Here is a 20478-nt window from a genome sequence, read left to right as displayed (position 1 = left end):
TAGAGATGGGTAAATCTCCCAGCTTCACTTGAACATGGCTGACAGATTAGATTTAGTCTGCGTAAATTTGTTATGAATCAAAACTCTCTCCATTTTTATGAGGGAATGTTAAAAAAAACCCTGTATACTCAGCTTTCAACATCTGTTCTACCTACCTCTTCCTTCACCTCCACATCGGTCTTTCGTTTTTTTATATATATATATGACGATGTTCTATTCTAGAACTGAGGCCTGTGATTAACTTCAGCATCAGAATATAGCAAAGGAATAAGATAAAACCCATACAGAAGACCTATGAAAAGGATAGGAGCTATAATAGAGGAAGCAGAACAGTGAGACAAGGTGAGATTTTTTTTATATTTTAATAACATCAATTTTTCTAGATTTGTGTGAGTGGATTCCTAAAAAATTAGTGTTCTTGTGAATCTGATTTTTTTTTGGGACAATTTGCAAACAGTTCAATTCATTACAAATAAACTTACTCATCTCTACTTATGGACCAGTTACACTGCTATGATGTGTACATGGAGTTCTGGAAATGTTTAAAAGAGATTTCATGGAGCAGAGGACAGGATGCCTTTAAGTCTGGTCAGTAAAGATGAGCGGGTTTGTCAAAATTCAAATTCACCTGTTTGCGTGGATTTCAGAGGAAATTTGATTAGCAGAGTGTTTAGTGATCCTTAGTATTCTTTATGGTCTCTGGTCATCAAAACATAATAATCATAATTTGTAAAAAAGAAAAAAAAAAAGTTGTGAAAGTCACCTCCCCGAGGACCTCTCCAGCTCCTTTGCTGCTCACCTCCACCGGTCCAGTCTTTATCGCATCTTCACATTGTCATCAGCAATGATGAAATTCCTCGGCTTTGGATGCAAGGCAAAGGCTTCCAGGCCGGAAGGGTTCTGTGCATGTGGTGATGTCATGTGTCTTGGCATAGGCTGGAATTTGTGGGCATGCACAGATTCTGTGCACAGATTCTTCCTGGACCAGCAAATACATGGCCTTGCAACCGATGCCCATTGATTTCACTTCTCCCGATGCTGATCTAAAGAAATAATGGGGACCAGATGGGTGGTGGACAAAAAAGGCTGGTGAATTGATTAAAAGGTTTTTTTTTTTTATTTAAATGATTGAGAAAAATCATGTAGAAACAAATTACAAATAATTCTGCATTTTGGCGAATAAGGATTTTTGTAAAATACAAGTAGAATTCAATTTCAACTTAAACTAATCTGCTCATCTCTACTGATCAGGTATCTAAATAACTGTCAGGAAAATATCACAAAAAGGAGCTGTAATAACGAGCCCGCTGCCCTCATTGATGTCATAATTGCCCCCTCTATTCTCATTGCCTCCCTCCAAGTCATAGCTGTAGCGCTTGACAAAGGAGGACATGCCCTGGTGAGTTTGCTACAATATGTAGACCTATAATTTGTTCCATATGGCTGTTGTATTGAGGAGCAAAATCCACGACAAAATTTATAGTGAAAAAGGGGGTCTTATATTAATCCAATTCAGTCTATGGTATGCACAATTCTATCTACGATTGTATGAAAAATGTTGCCATTATCACATGACAACAATGTAATTGCAGTCTTTGGACCTGGAAGTTGAAGCACTAATAACATAGAAAAACAATAAGATATTTAAAAAAAAATCATTTAATGTATTTCTTTCAGACAGTCATAGATTTTTTTTCCTTAAGGGTCACCTTTAAAATTGAAGTAGCCAGACAATAAATCATCATTACTTGTGATTTAAACTGCTGTCATAATTTAATAGATTAGACGGTATTTAAGTAGTAATAAAATACAACTTAGTATTTTATTTGATGCTTTACACTCTCGCAGTGATTTTGTCTGGATGTGCTATTAACCAATACACAAGTGAAATACCAAAAGAATTTATAAAACTGTTCAAACAGTCCTTATGACCTTCTGTGCCATGATTCTGAATAAATTATATTGTACGGTGATATGGATAAAAAAAAATTAGATTATGATATTGATGTTTTCATATGCTCTATGAATGTTACCTTCATTAAAGGGCACTGCATTTCCAGGAAGAGTCTAGCTACAATTCTTCAAAGTGAAACCTCTCTTCTACCCACTGCTGGCTCTTTGCACTGAGCACGTTATTATCTTTAATAAGTATAAAAGAAGCATAGGAAAATCTAGGTATCTTGTGCGCAAGACAAATAATGTAAATGTAAGATATAAAGTACTAGTTAGAGTGAAGCTTGGAAGTTTGTGAACCCTTCAGAATTTTCTATATTTATGTATAAATTTAACTTAACTCCTTCCTGACATGTGCCATATACATATGGCGCTGCGGGAGCTGCGTTCCCGCAAACCATCTCACATATACTTGTTCTCGATAGCGCAGGCTCACTCTGAGCACCGCCGTGATTGAGTGCGGCTATCAGCTCTAAATGAGAGCTGACACCCTGTAGCAATGCCCACGATCAAGATAGCACCGATCATGAATGTTTAACCCCTCTGATGCCGCTGTCAATAGTGAGAGCAACATCGAGGAGCATCGCATAGGGAATGAGCTCCCTGTCTGCTCCCATTAGTACAACGCGATGCGATATTTGGTGTCGCCGAGTCCGGTATGACCCAACCTATAAAACTGTTTGCCTAGTTAACCCCTTCAGTGAACACCGCCAAAAAATAACAATGAGGCAAAAAACTATGATAAATCATGCTGTGGACCAAAAAATGCAATAAAACACAATCAAAAAGATTAATGTAAATAAATGTTTTGCTGACAACATCATGTTATGCTGCAAAAAAACAAACCACCATGCAGCTCAGTTAGCAGAAAAATAAAATTATAGCTCTCAGAATAAAGCAATGCAAAAATAATTTATTTTTTCTATAAAATCATTTTATTGTGTAAAAGCACCAAAACAAAAGAATAATATAAATGGAGTATCGTTGTAATCATTCTGACCCTGAAGAATAAAGCTGCATTATCAATTTTACCATACGCGGAACAGCTAAAAAAATCCTGAATTGTAAATTTTTGCTCTTTTTGCCTCCTAAATATTGGAATAGAAAGTGATCAAAAGTCATGAGCCCAAAAATGGTACCAATAAAAATGTAAAATCGTCCCGCAAAAAAGCTTTCATATGACTCTTGGACAATATATGTTGACCACAGTTTTGTGCACTTCTGAAAAGGACACCTCTGAGGCAAGATGAAGTCCAGAGTAACTCTGCTGCCTCATTATAGGAAATTTATCTATCAGAGGATACATCTGTCACATCACTCGGTGATTTAGATGGAAACCACAAAGCTCAGCATTAACCGCCAGATAAACGTGATCCTAAATGTTATATAAAATGTTCCCAATAAAATATTCAACTCAATCTACAAACATAAAAGTCCTCACTCAGTTCTGTGAACTGTTAACAGAAATAAAAGGGGCTTCCATGTTATTGGTAGTACAAAGGCTCTGGAATAGTGAAATGGCTCCTCACCCCCAAAATAAATTCAGCAAATTCTGCGCTCTTAAATGCCCCCTCCCTTATGAGTTCCATTGTGTCTAAAACAAACTTAGCATCCCTCCATTCTGCTAATGACCCAAGGTTAACATCCTCAAGATTCAGAACCTCCCACTCCCATCTCCAAGACTCTTTGCATGTTGTGTCAATTCTCTGGGATGCACTACCAAGGATAATTTGATTAATCCCCAATACCCACAGTTTTAAGCCTGCCTTAAAAACACTGGCCTACTGCCTCAACTCATTTATCTAACTATCCTTGCGTTGCCCATTCAAAATTAATTTAAAAGCCCTCTGTGTCTGTACTTTCACAAATTTTTGGTTGGTAACCGGTTCATGCAGAATTACATGAACACCCGATTTTATACATTATGGCTGGTCAGAACAATGAAGCCAATATTTAAGAACATTTTTTGCAGCACTCACCATGTTGAAGTAAGTTTCGGGCATTAGAATTGGATGTGGAGACTAGGGAGGAATGTGGAGAGTGTAGGAATGGACGACGGCCATTTTTCTTGTTACACCTTCAACGGATCAAGGTGAGAACAATGAAAGCAATTGTTACCATCCACCTTTTGGGTCTCCCCTATTTCCTCATAGATTGTAAGCTTCTTAGCAAGACCCTCATTTCTCTTGATATCTGTTGTTTTATTTAATTATGGTTATTCTCTAATGTCTTTTATTGTCTGTACAAAACCTCTCTAAAATGTAGTGCTGCAGAATATGTTGGCGCTATAGAAATATTATTATTATTATTATTAGTGTCCACATGTTTCCCGTTTCTGTAGCGATGATAGCTCACCTAATTTACAGGTGCGTGTCTCCATAAGCATGAGATGGTCACTACAACGTACTGGTCGCTACAGCCTATTAGTCATTTCCAAATACTGGTCTCTACAATAGCACTTTGCAATTTTCAATCAGCAACATCCACTACTGCTTGTTTCTGGAAAACACCCATAAAGTCAAAATTGCCAGTACACCTATCGATAAATTACCAAAAGGGGTATAATTTCCAAAATGGAGTCACCTGAGGGGAGATTCTGCTTTCTAGCACTTAAGGGCTCTGTATATGGAGTTTGCAAACCATTCTAGGAAAATCTGGGCTCCAGGAGGCAAATAGCGCTCCATCCCTCCCGAGTCTCACCATGTGGCTAAACATTACTGTACAACTACATATGAGGTGTTTCTACATTGAGAAGAAATTGACGAACAGATTGTGGTACCATTTTTGCCCATTTATCTGTATGAAAATGTAAAATCTGGGGCTAGCACAAAATCTTGATGATAAAAATGTAATTATTTTTTCTTCACTACCCAATAGTATAAAATTCTGTGACACACCTGTGGTGTTAATATGATCAATGCACCCATAGATTAATTCATTGGGTGGTGTAGTTTGTAAAATTATTATTATTATTTATTATTATAGCGCCATTTATTCCATGGCGCTTTACATGTGAGGAGGGGTATGCATAATAAAAACAGGTACAATAATCTTGAACAATACAAGTCACAACTGGTACAGGAGGAGAGAGGACCCTGCCTGCGAGGGCTCACAATCTACAAGGGATGGGTGAGGATACAGTAGGTGAGGATAGAGCTGGTCGTGCAGTGGTTTGGTCGATCGGTAGTTACTGCTGGTTGTATTCTTGCCGGAAGAGGTAGGTCTTCAGGTTCTTTTTGAAGGTTTCGATGGTAGGTGAGAGTCTGATATGTTGTGGTAGCGAGTTCCAGAGTAGGGGTGATGCGCGAGAGAAATCTTGTATGCGATTGTGGGAAGAGGAGAGAAGAGGGGAGTAGAGAAGGAGATCTTGTGAGGATTGGAGGTTGCGTGCAGGAAAGTACCGGGAAACAAGGTCACAGATGTATGAAGGAGAGAGGTTGTGGATGGCTTTGTATGTCATGGTTAGGCTTTTGCAAAGGAGACTCTCGGTAATGGGGAGCCAGTGAAGGGATTGACAGGCGGAGAGGCCTGGGAATAGCGGGGGGACAGTTGGATTAGTTGGGCAGCAGAGTTTAGAATAGATTGGAGAGGTGAGAGAGTGTTAGAGGGGAGGCCACAGAGCAGGAGGTTGCAGTAGTCAAAGCGGGAGATGATGAGGGCATGGACTAGGGTTTTTGCAGTTTCTTGCTCTAGGAATGTATGGATCCGTGAAATATTTTTGAGTTGAAGGCGGCAGGAAGTTGAAAGTGCTTGGATATTCAGTTTGAAGGAGAGATCAGTGTCAAGGATTACCCCGAGATAGCGAGCTTGTGGGACTGGGGAGAGTGGGCAGCCGTTTACAGTAATGGATAGGTTCGTTGGGGGGGGTCGCGTGAGACGGGGAAAGACAATGAATTCTGTTTTGTCCATGTTAAGTTTTGTAAATCTAGCGGAGAAGAAGGATGAAATAGCGGATACACATTGAGGCATTCTGTTTAGTAGGGTGGTGATATCTGGTCCAGAGATGTAGATCTGTGTGTCATCAGCATAGAGATGATACTGAAAACCATGAGATTCTATGAGCTGTCCCAGGCCAAAAGTGTAAATGGAGAAGAGCATGGGCCCTAGAACTGAACCTTGCGGGACTCCGACAGATAGAGGGCGAGGTGAGGAGGTGGTGTGTGAATGGGAGACACTGAATGTTCGGTCAGTTAGGTATGACAAGATACAGGATAGGGCCAAGTCTGTGATGCACAGAGATAAGAGGGTCTGTAGTAATAGTGAATGGTCCACTGTGTCAAAGGCAGAGGACAGGTCCAGGAGGAGAGGATAGAGTAGTGTCGCTTGCTCTTGGCAGTTAATAGGTCATTGTTGACCTTAGGGCAGTTTAAGTGGAGTGGTGTGACCAGAAGCCTGATTGTAAACGCTCGAAAAGGGAGCAGGAAGATAGATGGGAGGACAGTTCAAGATGGACGTGTTGTTCTAGTAGTTTTGAGGCATAGGGGACAAGTGATATAGGGCGATAGCTAGATGCAGAGGATGGGTCAAGCGATGGCTTTTTGAGGATAGGTGTGATTGAGGCATGTTTAAAGCTTGAGGGGAAAACACCAGTTGTTAGTGATAGGTTGAAGAGATGGGTTAGAGTTGGGATGAAGACTGTGACGAGGTTTGGGATGAAGTGGGAAGGGATTGGGTCAAATGCACAGGTGGTGAGAAGCAATCTTGAGAGAAGAGTGGAGAGTTGATCTTCTGTAATGGTGGAGAAGTTGGTTTTCGAGGTGGAGGGCTGGGTAGTTGAGAGGAAGCGCTCTGGGGGTTGTCGACTAAAACTGTTTCCGATGTTCTCAATCTTCTGCTTGAAAAATGATGCAAAGTCTTCAGCTGAGATGAGTGGGGAGGGAGGAGGTCCTGGGGGACGGAGGAGAGAGTTGAATGTGTTGAATAACTGTTTAGGGTTGTGAGACAGGGAGGATATGAGAGATGAGAAGTAGGTTTGTTTAGCTGTGGCGAGTGTGGTCTTGAAAGTAGTGAGGGACTGTTTGAATGCGATAAAGTGCTCGTTTGAATGGGATCTTTTCCTCTCCGCTCTGCAGCCCTGGAAGCTCGCCTCAGTTCTTTGGTCAGGCTGGTGTGCCGGGGCTGTCTGTTGATTTTGCGAGCTTTGGTATGTGTGAGAGGGGCAAGAGATTCCAAAGCAGCAGCTATTGTGGTGTTATATAGAGCGGCAGCGTCACTTATGTCACTTATTATGTCACTTATTGGGGAGTTCTGGTGGTCTGGCATCTCAGGGGCTCTGCTAATGTGACATGGCACCTTCAAACCTGTCCTGCTATATCTGAACTTCAATTTGGTGCTGCTTCTGTTCTGAGCTTTGCACTGTGCCTCAAAAGTAGTTTTCTTCCACATATTGGGTATCAGACTACTCAACAGAAATTGCATTATTATTGCAATAAATTATATGGTGAAACTGCTCCTGTTACCCTTATGAAAATACAAAATGTGGTGCTAAAATACATTTGTGGTAAAATGTTTTTTTTTTTTATTATCACTTCTCAATGTTACAAACCTCTGTGAATCACCTGTGGTTTCAAAATGCTCACCACATATCAAGATTAGTTCCCTAAGGAGTTTAGTTTGTAAAATGATGTCAATTCTGGGGGGTTCCTACTGTTTAGGCACATCAAGGGTGTTAAGGTTGGCAGATTTCACTAAAATATGACAAAAATTGCAATCGCAGCCCGGGGTCCACCGTGCAGAGATGAACGATGCTACTAGTGTGAACAATGATGGAACAAAACATCAAGCATTACCTTGAACACACTGAGTTAGCACCCCTCCGTGTGAACAGAACACTGAGTACTAAGCTCAGTTACTTCACTGAGAGGTATGGCACGAGTGTGCTATGTGCTATACCCTGTTAACGTCACAGGGATAGTAGCTCGTGGATTGAGCTAGCTCTGCAACTAAACAGTGATAACTGCACACACGAATGAAGCAGATGCTGAGCCAAGAGAGAGAGCTCTTTGATGCTAGGTACAATACCCTGTCACTTCCACTGAGAAGTAAAACATAAGGGTTGAGCTTGCTCTTTAACTGAACTGTACCAATTGCCCACATGAATGAAACAGATGCTAAGTCAAGCGGCTATCTACCCCAATCCTGACACTACTGAACTTGTGTCTGATCGGCACCCTAAGCATGTAGCATAGTAGAGACTCAGGCGTTTAGCCACAGGAACAAAACCACATAAGTTTGGAACCTGTGTGCCAGCATGTACAGTCTCAGAGCAAAGACACACACAAATGTGCAGACAGAGTGGTAGAGTAGACACCCACACACACCAAACATAAATGACACTAGCGCGCCCGTGTGTGCCGCTGAGAGCCTTTTCTATGCTAGGCTCCATCCCAAACACTCATGCCCAGTCAGCCGCGACATCACCCATGGGTCAATCTGGGACTGCCACATTATCAGAGCTGCTAATGTCTGACCACTAGTGTTGAGTGATACCTTCCGATATCCAGACATATCGGTATCAGATTGGATGGGCCGATATCCCAAAAATATCGGATATCGCCGATACTGATACCCGATACCAATGCACGTCAATGGGACACAAATATCAGAAATGTAAATAAGCCCTGTCTTTCTACATCCTGTTCCGGAGGGGGAAAGAGTGTGGGTGGTGCGTGGGCAGACACTGTGCATGTCTGTGTGTGTGGGCGGGATCTGTGCGGGCCTGCCAGGGATCTGTACAGGCCTCTCGGGGGTCTGTGCATGCCTGCCGGGGGTCTGTGCGTGCCTGCCGGGGGTCTGTGCGGGCCTACCAGGGCTCTATGTGGCATGCCAGGGCTCTGTGCGGTGTGCGGGGCTCAGTGTGGCTTGCGGGGCTCTGTGCGTGTTTGCCGGGGCTCTGTGCATATGTGCCAGGGCTCTGTGCGGTGTGACGGGGCTCTGTGCGGCATGCCGGGGCTCTGTGTGGCCTGCGGGGCTCTGTGTGGCGTGCCGGAGCTCTGTGCGGCGTGCCAGGGCTCTGTGCGGCGTGCAGGGCTCTGTGCATGTGTGCTGGGGCTCTGCGGCGTGCCAGGGTTCTGTGCGGCCTGCCGGGGCTCTGTGCGGCAAGCGGGGCTCTGTGCGTGGGTGCCAGGGCTCTGTGCAGCGTGCGGGGCACTGTGCGGCGTGCAGGGCTCTGTGCAGCGTGTCGGGGCTCTGTGCGGCGTGCGGGGCTCTGTGCAGTGTGCCGGGGCTCTGTGCAGCGTGCCTGGGCTCTGTGCGGCATGCAAGGCTCTGTGCAGCGTGCGGGGCTCTGTGCCTGTGTGCAGGCATCATCCGATGGAACTACAAGTCCCATCTGACGATGCCTATTACAGTGACAGTGATTGACACATTAGCCAATGATGGGACAGTAGTAGTCCCATCATCCTGCTAATGTGTTGAATTAAAAAAAACAAAACATACATGCTACATACATACTACATACATGCTACATACATGCTACATACATGCTGCATACAGTACATTCATACATTACATACAATACCTACATACAGACATACAGTACATTAAACATAGAGTTCATACTCACCATTACTTGTCACTTTGCTCCCCGAAGCCAGTGTCATCTGTAAAAAAATATGAAAATAACAAACAACCAATATACTCTCTGTCCGCAGAAATCCACAAGTGTCCCACGACGATCTCCAGTAGAGAATGGCAGCATAAGCTGACGCGATCGCTTTCTAGTGGTTCCAGGAACACAATGATGGGAGGAAGGTATCCTTCCGCACTGTATTCCTCCGCCGCTGTAAAAAAAAAAATAGTCCCTAGTCTCACTTTTGGCATTGCTGTATGAGAAATTTTCCCATGCAGCAATTGCTATAAAGTGAGACTTTGTCCTAAGGTAACCTCTCAGTGATGCACTGCAGGAGCCATTGTCTCCTGTAATTGTGACACTGAAGGTCCTATTAAGCAGTGACATCACCCGATATCACTGTTCTATAGGGGAGATCGTCGTGGGACATTCGTTATTAATTGGACTATGGCGGACAGGTAGTATACGGTTTATTATTTTACATTTTTTGCAGGGGCTGAAGTATGGTAAGCATGGTTAAATGAAGATTATTAAAATACTTTTTTCCTAATGTGTGTGAGTTTTATTAACCCTTTCCTACTATTGGATTAATAATGGATAGGCGTCTTATTGACGCCTCTCCGTTATTAACCCGGCTTAATGTCACCTTACAATAGCAAGGTGACATTAAACAATTATTACCCCATATCCCACCGCTACACGGGAGTGGGAAGAGAGGGGCTAAGTGCCAGAATTTGCGCATCTTATAGATGCGCCAATTCTGGGGCGGCTGCGGACTGGTAATTGTAGCCGGGTTGGGGGGGCAATATCCATGGCACCTCTCAAGGCTATGAATATCAGCCCGCAGCTTTCTGCGTAGCCTTTCTGGCTATAAATATAGGGGGACACCACGTGATTTTTTTGGGGGTCCCCCTATTTTAATAGCCAGTAAAGGCTATGCAGACAGCTGCGGGCTGATATACATAGCAGGCTACAGATATTGGTCCCCGGCCGTCGGCTTTCCCACTCTGGCACAGAAAATTGCGCGATAGCCCATGCCGTTTTTTTCCATTTTTTTTTTAATTCAACGCTCATTAAGGCCTCTTTCACACTTGTGTCGGTACGAGTCAGTCGCTATGCGTCGGGCCGACGTATCGACGCATGTTGTGAAATTTGTGCACGACATGGGCAGCGGAAGCAGTTTTTCAGCGCATCCGCTGCTAATTCTGAAGTCTGGGGAGGAGGGGGCTGAGTTTAAGTCGCGCATGCTCGGTAGAAAATGGCGGACGCGATGGACAAAAAACCTTCACTTGAACGTTTTTTCCTGCCGACGGTTCACCAAAACATGACGGATGCGTTGCACGACGGATGCGACGTGTGACCATCCGTCGTGATCTGTCGCTAATACAAGTCTATGGGTAAAAAACGCATCCTGCCAGCATATTGGCAGGATCCATTTTTTCCCAAAATGACGGATTGTGATGGATTGCTAAAAACGCAAGTGTGAAAGTAGCCTTTGAAACATCGGCCTTTCTATTATATCTATGGATATATCTATCTCTAGATATATTTATAAATAGATATGTGTATAGATACATAGATGTATCTATCCATATATCTGGCTGCTTTCACAGATCAGGTTTTTGCCGTAAGGCACAATCCGGTGAGTTTTGAAAAAAACGGATCCATTTTTTCCAACGGATTCGTTTTTTCCACCTGATCCATTTTTTTCTGCCAGATCCGTTTTTTTTCAGCCATCCCGTTTTTTCCACCGATCCGTTTTTTCCACAGGATCCGTTTTTTTCCGCCTAATCCGTTTTTTTCTGACGGATTCATTTTTTTCTTCCAGATCCGTTTTTTCCGCCTGATCCATTTTTTTCTGCCAGATCCGTTTTTTTCAGCCGTCCCGTTTTTTCCACCGATCCGTTTTTTCCACAGGATCCTTTTTTTCTGCTGGATTCGTTTTTTTCTTCCCGATCCTTTTTTTCTGCCTGATCCATTTTTTTCTGCCAGATCCGTTTTTTTCAGCGGTCCCGTTTTTTCCACCGATCCGTTTTTTCCACAGGATCCTTTTTTTCCACCGGATTCGTTTTTTTCTTCCCGATCCGTTTTTTTCCGCCAGATCAGGTTTTTTCCACAGGATCAGTTTTTTTCCACAGGATCCGTTTTTTTCCGCCAAATCCATTTTTTTCTGCCGGATTCATTTTTTTCTTCCAGATCTGTTTTTTTCCGCCAGATCCGTTTTTTTCCACAGGATCAGTTTTTTTCTTCTGGATCTGTTTTTTTTCCGCCGGATCAATTTTTTTTCCACAGGATCCGTTTTTTTTCCGCCGGATCTGTTTTTTTCCTCCGGATTCGTTTTTTTTCTTCTGGATCCGTTTTCTTCACCGGATCCGTTTTTTCCACCGGATCATTCCGGTGAGTTTTGAAAAAAAATGAATCCATTTTTTTTTTCAACGGATCCGTTTTTTCCGCCTGATCCATTTTTTTTCTGCCAGATCCGTATTTTTTCAGCTGTCCTGCTTTTTTCCACCAATCCGTTTTTTCCACAGGATCCTTTTTTTTCCGCCGGATCCATTTTTTTTCCGCCGGATTCGTTTTTTTTCTTCGCAATCCATTTTTTCCACCAGATCAGGTTTTTTCCACAGGATCAGTTTTTTTCCACAGGATCCGTTTTTTTCCGCCGAATCCGTTTTTTTCCAATTTTTTTAATTCAACGCTCATTAAGGCCTCTTTCATACTTGTGTCGGTACGAGTCAGCCGCTATGCGTCAGGCCGACGTATCGACACACGTTGTGAAATTTGTGCATGACATGGGCTGCCAATGTCGTGCACAAATTTCACAACGTGTGTGAAGCAGTTTTTCAGCGCATCCGCTGCTCATTCTGAAGTCTGGGGAGGAGGGGGCGGAGTTTCTGCCACGCATGCTCTGTAGAAAATGGCGGACGCGATGGACAAAAAACCTTCACTTGAACGTTTTTAAATGTCCAATATCCGCCAAAACACGACGGATCCGTTGCATGATGGTAGCGACGTGTGGCCATCTGTCGCAATCCATCGCTAATACAAGTCTATGGGTAAAAAACGCATCCTGCGAGCACATTTGCAGGATCCGTTTTTTCCCCAAAACGACGGATTGCTAAAAACGCAAGTGTGAAAGTAGCCTTAGAAACGTCGGCCTTTCTATTATATATCTATGGATATATCTATGTATAGATATATTTATAGATAGATATATCTATAGATACATAGATGTATCTATCCATATATCTGGCTGCTTTCACACATTAGGTTTTTGCCGTCAGGCACAATCCGGCGAGTTTTCAAAAAATTGGATCCAGCAGAAAAAAATGGATCCGGAAGAAAAAACGGATCCAGCAGAAAAATGGATCCGGCAGAAAAAACAGATCCGGTGGAAAAAACGGATCCGGTGGAGAAAATGGATCCAGAAGAAAAAAAACGAATCCGGCGGAAAAAAACAGATCCGGCGGAAAAAAACTGATCAGGTGGAAAAAAACAGATCCGGAAGAAAAAAACAAATCCGGCGGAAAAAAAACGGATCCAGAAGAAAAAAAATGATCCTGTGGAAAAAAACGGATCTGGCGGAAAAAAACAGATCTGGAAGAAAAAAAATGAATCCAGCAGAAAAAAACAGATTCGGCGGAAAAAAATGGATCCTGGGGAAAAAAACTGATCCTGTGGAAAAAACCTGATCTGGCGGAAAAAACGGATCGGGAAGAAAAAAGCGAATCCGGCGGAAAAAAACAGATCTGGCAGAAAAAAAAAGGATCCTGTGGAAATAACGGATCGGTGGAAAAAACGGGACGGCTGAAAAAAAACGGATCTGGCAGAAAAAAATGGATCAGGCGGAAAAAACGGATCCGTTGGAAAAAAATGGATTCATTTTTTTCAAAACTCACCGGATTGTGCCTTACGGCAAAAACCTGATGTGTGAAAGCAGCCAGATATATGGATAGATACATCTATGTATCTATACACATATCTATTTATAAATATATCTAGAGATAGATATATCCATAGATATAATAGAAAGGCCGATGTTTCAAAGGCGACTTTTACACTTGCGTTTTTAGCAATCCGTCACAATCCGTCGTTTTGGGAAAAAAATGGATCCTGCCAAAATGCTGGCAGGATGAGTTTTTTACCCATAGACTTGTATTAGCGACAGATCACGACGGATGGTCACACGTCGCATCCGTCGTGCAACGCATCCGTCATGTTTTGGTGAACCGTCGGCAGGAAAAAACGTTCAAGTGAAGGTTTTTTGTCCATCGCGTCTGCCATTTTCTACCGCGCATGCGCGGCCAAAACTCCGCCCCCTCCTCTCCGTACTTCAGAATGGGCAGCAGATGAGTTGAAAAACTGCATCCGCTGCCCACGTCATGCACAAATTTCACAACGTGCGTTGGTACGTCGGCCAAACGCATAGCGACGGACCCATACCGACGCAAGTGTGAAAGAGGCCTTAATGAGTGTTGAATTTTAAAAAAAAAATGGAAAAAAATGGAGAGGGCTTCCTCACAATTTTCCGCGCCAGAGGGGGAAAGCCAACCGTCGGGGGCCAATATTTGTAGCCTGCTATGAATACCAGCCCGCAGCTGTCTGCGTAGTGTTATGACCTGGTGGTTAAGAGGCCACACTGATATGACCTGGTGGCTAAAATGGAACATGGAACGAGCTCTGAGAAGGTGGTATCTCTACTGACCGCAGTCCCTAATCCTAACAACACAACTAGAAATAGCCGTGGGATGTTCTTGACACTCCCTAGACACCTCGTCACAGCCTCAGATATAACTACCCCTAAAGAAGGAAATAGAAAGCTGTCTTGCCTCAGAGAAACCCCCAAAAGGAAAGACAGCCCCCACAAATATTGACTGTGAAAGGAGAGGGAAATGACGTACATAGAAATGAAAACAGAATTCAGCAAAGGGAGGCCAATACTAAACTAGATAGACGGAAAGCAAAGGATACTGTGCGGTCAGTATTAAAAACTACAAAATCCACGCAGAGTTAACAAAAATGAACTCCACACCGACTCACGGTGTGGAGGGGCAAATCTGCTTTCCCAGAGCTTCCAGCTAGCCTGAATAAGACATAGTGGCAAGCTGGACAAAAAGAAACAAATATGCAGAGCAATGGAGTCCAAACAAATGGACAAACAAATACTAGCAAAAACTTATCTTTTGCAGACAAGGACTAGCCATATGAGAAATCCAAGGAAAGAATCAAGTCCAACCAAGAACATTGACAGCAGGCATGAACTAAAGCCCAGAGGAGGTTTAAATAGCAAACCCAGGCTAGGCGATTAGTGAAGGCAGCTGCTACAGCCACCTAACAGAGCAGCAGTTCCACTCGAAACCACCAGAGGGAGCCCAAGGGCAGAACCCACAAAAATACCATTAGCAACCACAGGAGGGAGCTCCAGAACGGAACTCACAACAGTACCCCCCCTTGAGGAGGGGTCACCAAACCCTCACCAGAGCTCCCAGGCCGATCAGGACGAGCCAAATGGAAAGCACGAACCAAATCGGGAGCATGAACATCGGAGGCAACAACCCAAGAATTATCCTCCTGGCCATAACCCTTCCACTTGACCAGATACTGAAGCTTCCGCCTTGAAAAACGAGAATCCAAAATCTTCTCTACCACATATTCCAACTCCCCCTCAACCAACACCGGAGCAGGAGGATCAACGGAGGGAACCATAGGTACCACATATCTCCGCAACAAGGATCTATGGAACACATTATGAATGGAAAAGGAAGCTGGAAGGGCCAAACGAAAAGACACCGGATTGATAATTTCAGAAATTTTATAAGGCCCAATAAAGCGAGGCTTGAACTTAGGGGAAGAAACCTTCATAGGAACATGACGAGAAGACAACCAGACCAAATCCCCAACACGAAGCCGGGGACCAACACACCGACGACGGTTAGCAAAACGCTGAGCTTTCTCCTGAGACAGCGTCAAATTGTCCACCACATGAGTCCAAATTTGCTGCAACCTGTCCACCACGGAATCCACACCAGGACAGTCAGAAGGCTCAAGCTGCCCTGAAGAAAAACGAGGATGAAAACCAAAGTTACAAAACAAAGGCGAAACCAAGGTAGCAGAACTCGCCCGATTATTAAGGGCAAACTCGGCCAACGGCAAAAATGTCACCCAATCATCCTGATCAGCAGACACGAAGCATCTCAAATAGGTTTCCAAGGTCTGATTGGTTCGCTCCATTTGGCCATTTGTCTGAGGATGGAATGCAGAAGAAAAAGACAAATCAATGCCCATTCTAGCACAAAAGGACCGCCAAAACCTAGAAACGAACTGGGAACCTCTGTCAGACACAATATTCTCCGGAATACCATGCAAACGAACCACATGCTGAAAAAATAATGGAATCAAATCAGAAGAGGAAGGCAACTTAGGCAACGGCACCAAATGGACCATCTTAGAAAACCGGTCACAAACCACCCAGATGACAGACATCTTCTGAGAAACAGGAAGATCAGAAATAAAATCCATGGAAATATGTGCCCAGGGCCTCTCAGGAATAGGCAAAGGCAAAAGCAACCCGCTGGCACGGGAGCAGCAAGGCTTAGCCTGAGCACAAGTCCCACAGGACTGCACAAACGAACGCACATCCCGCGACAAGGAAGGCCACCAAGAGGACCTAGCCACCAAATCTCTGGTACCGAAAATCCCAGGGTGACCAGCCAACACCGAACAATGAACCTCAGAAATTACCCTACTAGTCCATCTATCAGGAACAAACAATTTCCCCACAGGACAGCGGTCAGGTTTATCAGCCTGAAACTCCTGAAGTACCCGCCGCAAATCAGGGGAGATGGCAGAAAGAATCACCCCCTCCTTGAGGATCCCAGCCGGCTCAAGAACTCCCGGAGAATCAGGCAAAAAACTCCTAGAAAGGGCATCAGCCTTCACATTTTTAGATCCCGGAATATACGAGACCACAAAATCAAAACGTGAGAAAAACAGACCACCGAGCCTGTCTAGGATTCAACCGCTTAGCAGACTCGAGGAAAATCAGATTCTTGTGATCAGTCAAGACCACCACGCGATGCTTGGCTCCCTCAAGCCAATGTTGCCACTCCTCAAATGCCCACTTCATCGCCAACAACTCCCGATTGCCGTCATCATAATTACGCTCAGAAGGCGAAAACTTTCTGGAGAAGAAAGCACATGATTTCATCAAAGAGCCATCAGAATTTCTCTGAGACAAAACAGCCCCTGCCCCAATCTCAGAAGCATCCACCTCAACCTGAAAAAGGAGAGAAACATCTGGCTGACGCAACACAGGGGCAGAAGTAAAACGACGTTTAAGCTCCTGAAAAGCCTCAACAGCCGCAGAGGACCAATTCACCACATCAGCGCCCTTCCTCGTCAAATCGGTCAGAGGCTTCACCACACTAGAAAACTTGGCAATAAAGCGGCGATAAAAATTGGCAAAGCCCAAAAATTTCTGAAGGCTCTTTACTGATGTAGGTTGAGTCCAATCTTGAATGGTCTGAACTTTAACAGGGTCCATTTCAATAGCCGAGGGAGAAAAATTGAAACCCAAAAAAGAAACCTTCTGAACTCCAAAGAGGCACTTAGACCCCTTCACAAACAACGCATTAGCACGAAGGACCTGAAATACCATCCAAACCTGCTTCACATGAGACTCCCAATCATCGGAGAAAACCAAAATATCATCCAAATACACAATCATGAATTTATCCAGATAATTCTGGAAGATATCATGCATAAAGCACTGAAATACCGATGGAGCATTAGAGAGCCCGAATGGCATCACAAGATATTCAAAATGGCCTTCAGGCGTATTAAATGCTGTTTTCCATTCATCACCTTTTTTAATACGCACAAGATTATACGCCCCTCGAAGGCCGATTTTAGTAAACCAACTGGCACCCTTATTCCGTGCAAACAAATCAGAAAGTAAAGGTAAAGGATACTGGAATTTGACAGTGATCTTATTGAGTTGGCATTAAACTATACAGGGTCTCAAGGAGCCATCCTTCTTGGCAACAAAAACAATCCCGCTCCCAATGGTGACGAAGACAGGCGAATATGCCCCTTCTCCAAGGACTCCTTTACATAACTCCGCATAGCGGCATGCTCTGGCACAGACAGATTGAAAAGTCGGCCCTTAGGGAACTTACAGCCAGGAATCAAATTAATGGCACAATCGCAGTCCCTATGAGGAGGCAGGGAACTGGACTTGGGCTCATCAAACACATCCTTGAAATCCGACAAAAACTCAGGGACTTCAGAAGAAGGGGACGAGGAAATGGACATCAAAGGAATATCACTATGAATTCCCTGACAACCCCAACCAGTCACAGACATGGATTCCCAATCCAGCACTGGGTTATGTACCTGTAACCATGGAAAACCCAGCACAACAACATCATGCAAATTATGCAACACCAAAAAACTAATATTTTCAAGATGTGCTGGAGCCATGCACATGGTTAACTGTGTCCAATACTGAGGTTTATTCTTGGCCAATGGCGTAGCATCAATCCCCCTTAAGGGAATAGGACTCTGCAAAGGTTCCAAGGAAAAACCACAGCGTCTGGCAAACTCTAAGTCCATTAAGTTCAGGGCAGCACCAGAATCCACAAATGCCATAACAGAAAAGGATGATAATGAGCAAATCAGGGTAACAGACAAGAGAAATTTAGGCTGTACAGTACTAATAGTAACAGACCCAGGGACCCTCCTAGTACGCTTAGGGCAATCAGAAATAGCATGAACTGAATCATCACAGTAAAAACACAGGCCATTCTGACGTCTGAATTTATGCCTTCTGCATAGGTTCAGGACTTTGCTCAGAGGACACTGCCATATGGTGCACCGCCTTGCGCTCACGCAAACGCCGATCAATCTGAATGGCCAGACACATAGATTCGCTCAAACCGGTAGGCGTAGGAAAGCCCACCATAACATCTTTAAGGGTTTCAGAAAGACCTTTTCTAAAAATAGCAGCCAGAGCCTCTTCATTCCATTTAGTGAGCACAGACCATTTTCTAAATTTCTGGCAGTATAACTCTGCGGCTTCCTAACCCTGACACAGGGCCAACAGTGTTTTCTCAGCATGCTCTACAGAGTTAGGTTCGTCATACAACAATCCGAGTGCCTGAAAAAATGCATCTACATTCAACAATGCCGGATCCCCTGTTTCAAGAGCAAATGCCCAGTCTTGAGGATCACCACGCAGCAAGGATATGATGATTCTCACTTGCTGAATGGGATCACCAGAAGAACGGGGTTTCAAAGCAAAAAACAATTTTATTATTATTATTATTATTATTATTTATTTATATAGCACCATTGATTCCATGGTGCTGTACATGAGAAGGGGTTACATACAAGTTACAAATATCACATACAGTAAACAAACTAACAATGACGGACTGATACAGAGGGGCGAGGATCCTGCCCTTGCGGGCTTACATTCTACAGGATTATGGGGAAGGAGACAGTAGGTTGAGGGTTGCAGGAGCTCCGGTGTTGGTGAGGCGGTAGCTCCGGTGTTGGTGAGGCGTTAGCTCCGGTGTTGGTGAGGCGGTAGGTTCGATAGTGATGAGGCAGCAGCGGTGTCAGTGCAGGCTGTAGGCTTTCCTGAAGAGATGAGTTTTCAGGTTCCGTCTGAAGGATCCGACTGTGGTTGATAGTCGGACGTGTTGGGGCAGAGAGTTCCAGAGGATGGGGGATATTCGGGAGAAGTCTTGGAGTCGATTGGATGAGGAACGAATAAGTGTGGAGGAGAGAAGTAGGTCTTGGGAGGACCAGAGATCACGTGAGGGAAGATAATTTGCAGCTATTTTTAAAGTTCAAAAACTTGGATCTGTCCCCAAAAAACAAATCAGGAGTAGGAATTCTAGGCTCTAGAGCCGGAGTCTGGACAACATAATCTTGGATACTCTGAACTCTTGCAGCAAGTTGATCCACACGAGAAAACAAACTCTGAACCTCCATACCAGAGCATATATCCAGCACCACCCAGATATCAAGAGGAAAAAAAAGACAGAACAGAGCACAGAAAAAAAATGGTTCAGAACTCTTTTTTCTTCCTTCTTTTGAGATGCATTCAATTCATTTTTGGCCTGCTGTACTGTTATGACCTGGTGGTTAAGAGGCCACACTGATATGACCTGGTGGCTAAAACGCAACATGGAACGAGCTCTGAGAAGGTGGTATCTCTACTGACCGCAGTCCCTAATCCTAACAACACAACTAGAAATAGCCGTGGGATGTTCCTGACACTCCCTAGACACCTCGTCACAGCCTCAGATATAACTACCCCTAAAGAAGGAAATAGAAAGCTATCTTGCCTCAGAGAAACCCCCAAAAGGAAAGACAGCCCCCACAAATATTGACTGTGAAAGGAGAGGGAAATGACGTACATAGAAATGAAAACAGAATTCAGCAAAGGGAGGCCAATACTAAACTAGATAGACAGAAAGCAAAGGATACTGTGCAGTCAGTATTAAAAACTACAAAATCCACGCAGAGTTTACAAAAATGAACTCCACACCGACTCACGGTGTGGAGGGGCAAATCTGCTTTCCCAGAGCTTCCAGCTAGCCTGAATAAGACATAGTGACAAGCTGGACAAAAAGAATCAAATATGCAGAGCAATGGAGTCCAAACAAATGGACAAACAAATACTAGCAAAAGCTTATCTTTTGCAGACAAGGACTGGCCATATGAGAAATCCAAGGAAAGAATCAAGTCCAACCAAGAACATTGACAGCAGGCATGAACTAAAGCCCAGAGCAGGTTTAAATAGCAAACCCATGCTAGGCGATTAGTGAAGGCAGCTGCTACAGCCACCTAACAGAGCAGCAGGTCCACTCGAAACCACCAGAGGGAGCCTAAGGGCAGAACCCACAAAAATACCATTAGCAACCACAGGAGGGAGCTCCAGAACG

The sequence above is a fragment of the Ranitomeya imitator genome, chromosome 3 (genome assembly GCF_032444005.1).
Source record: "Ranitomeya imitator isolate aRanImi1 chromosome 3, aRanImi1.pri, whole genome shotgun sequence".
NCBI classification, from domain to species: domain Eukaryota; kingdom Metazoa; phylum Chordata; class Amphibia; order Anura; family Dendrobatidae; genus Ranitomeya; species Ranitomeya imitator.
This window is presented reverse-complemented; position numbering follows the sequence as displayed.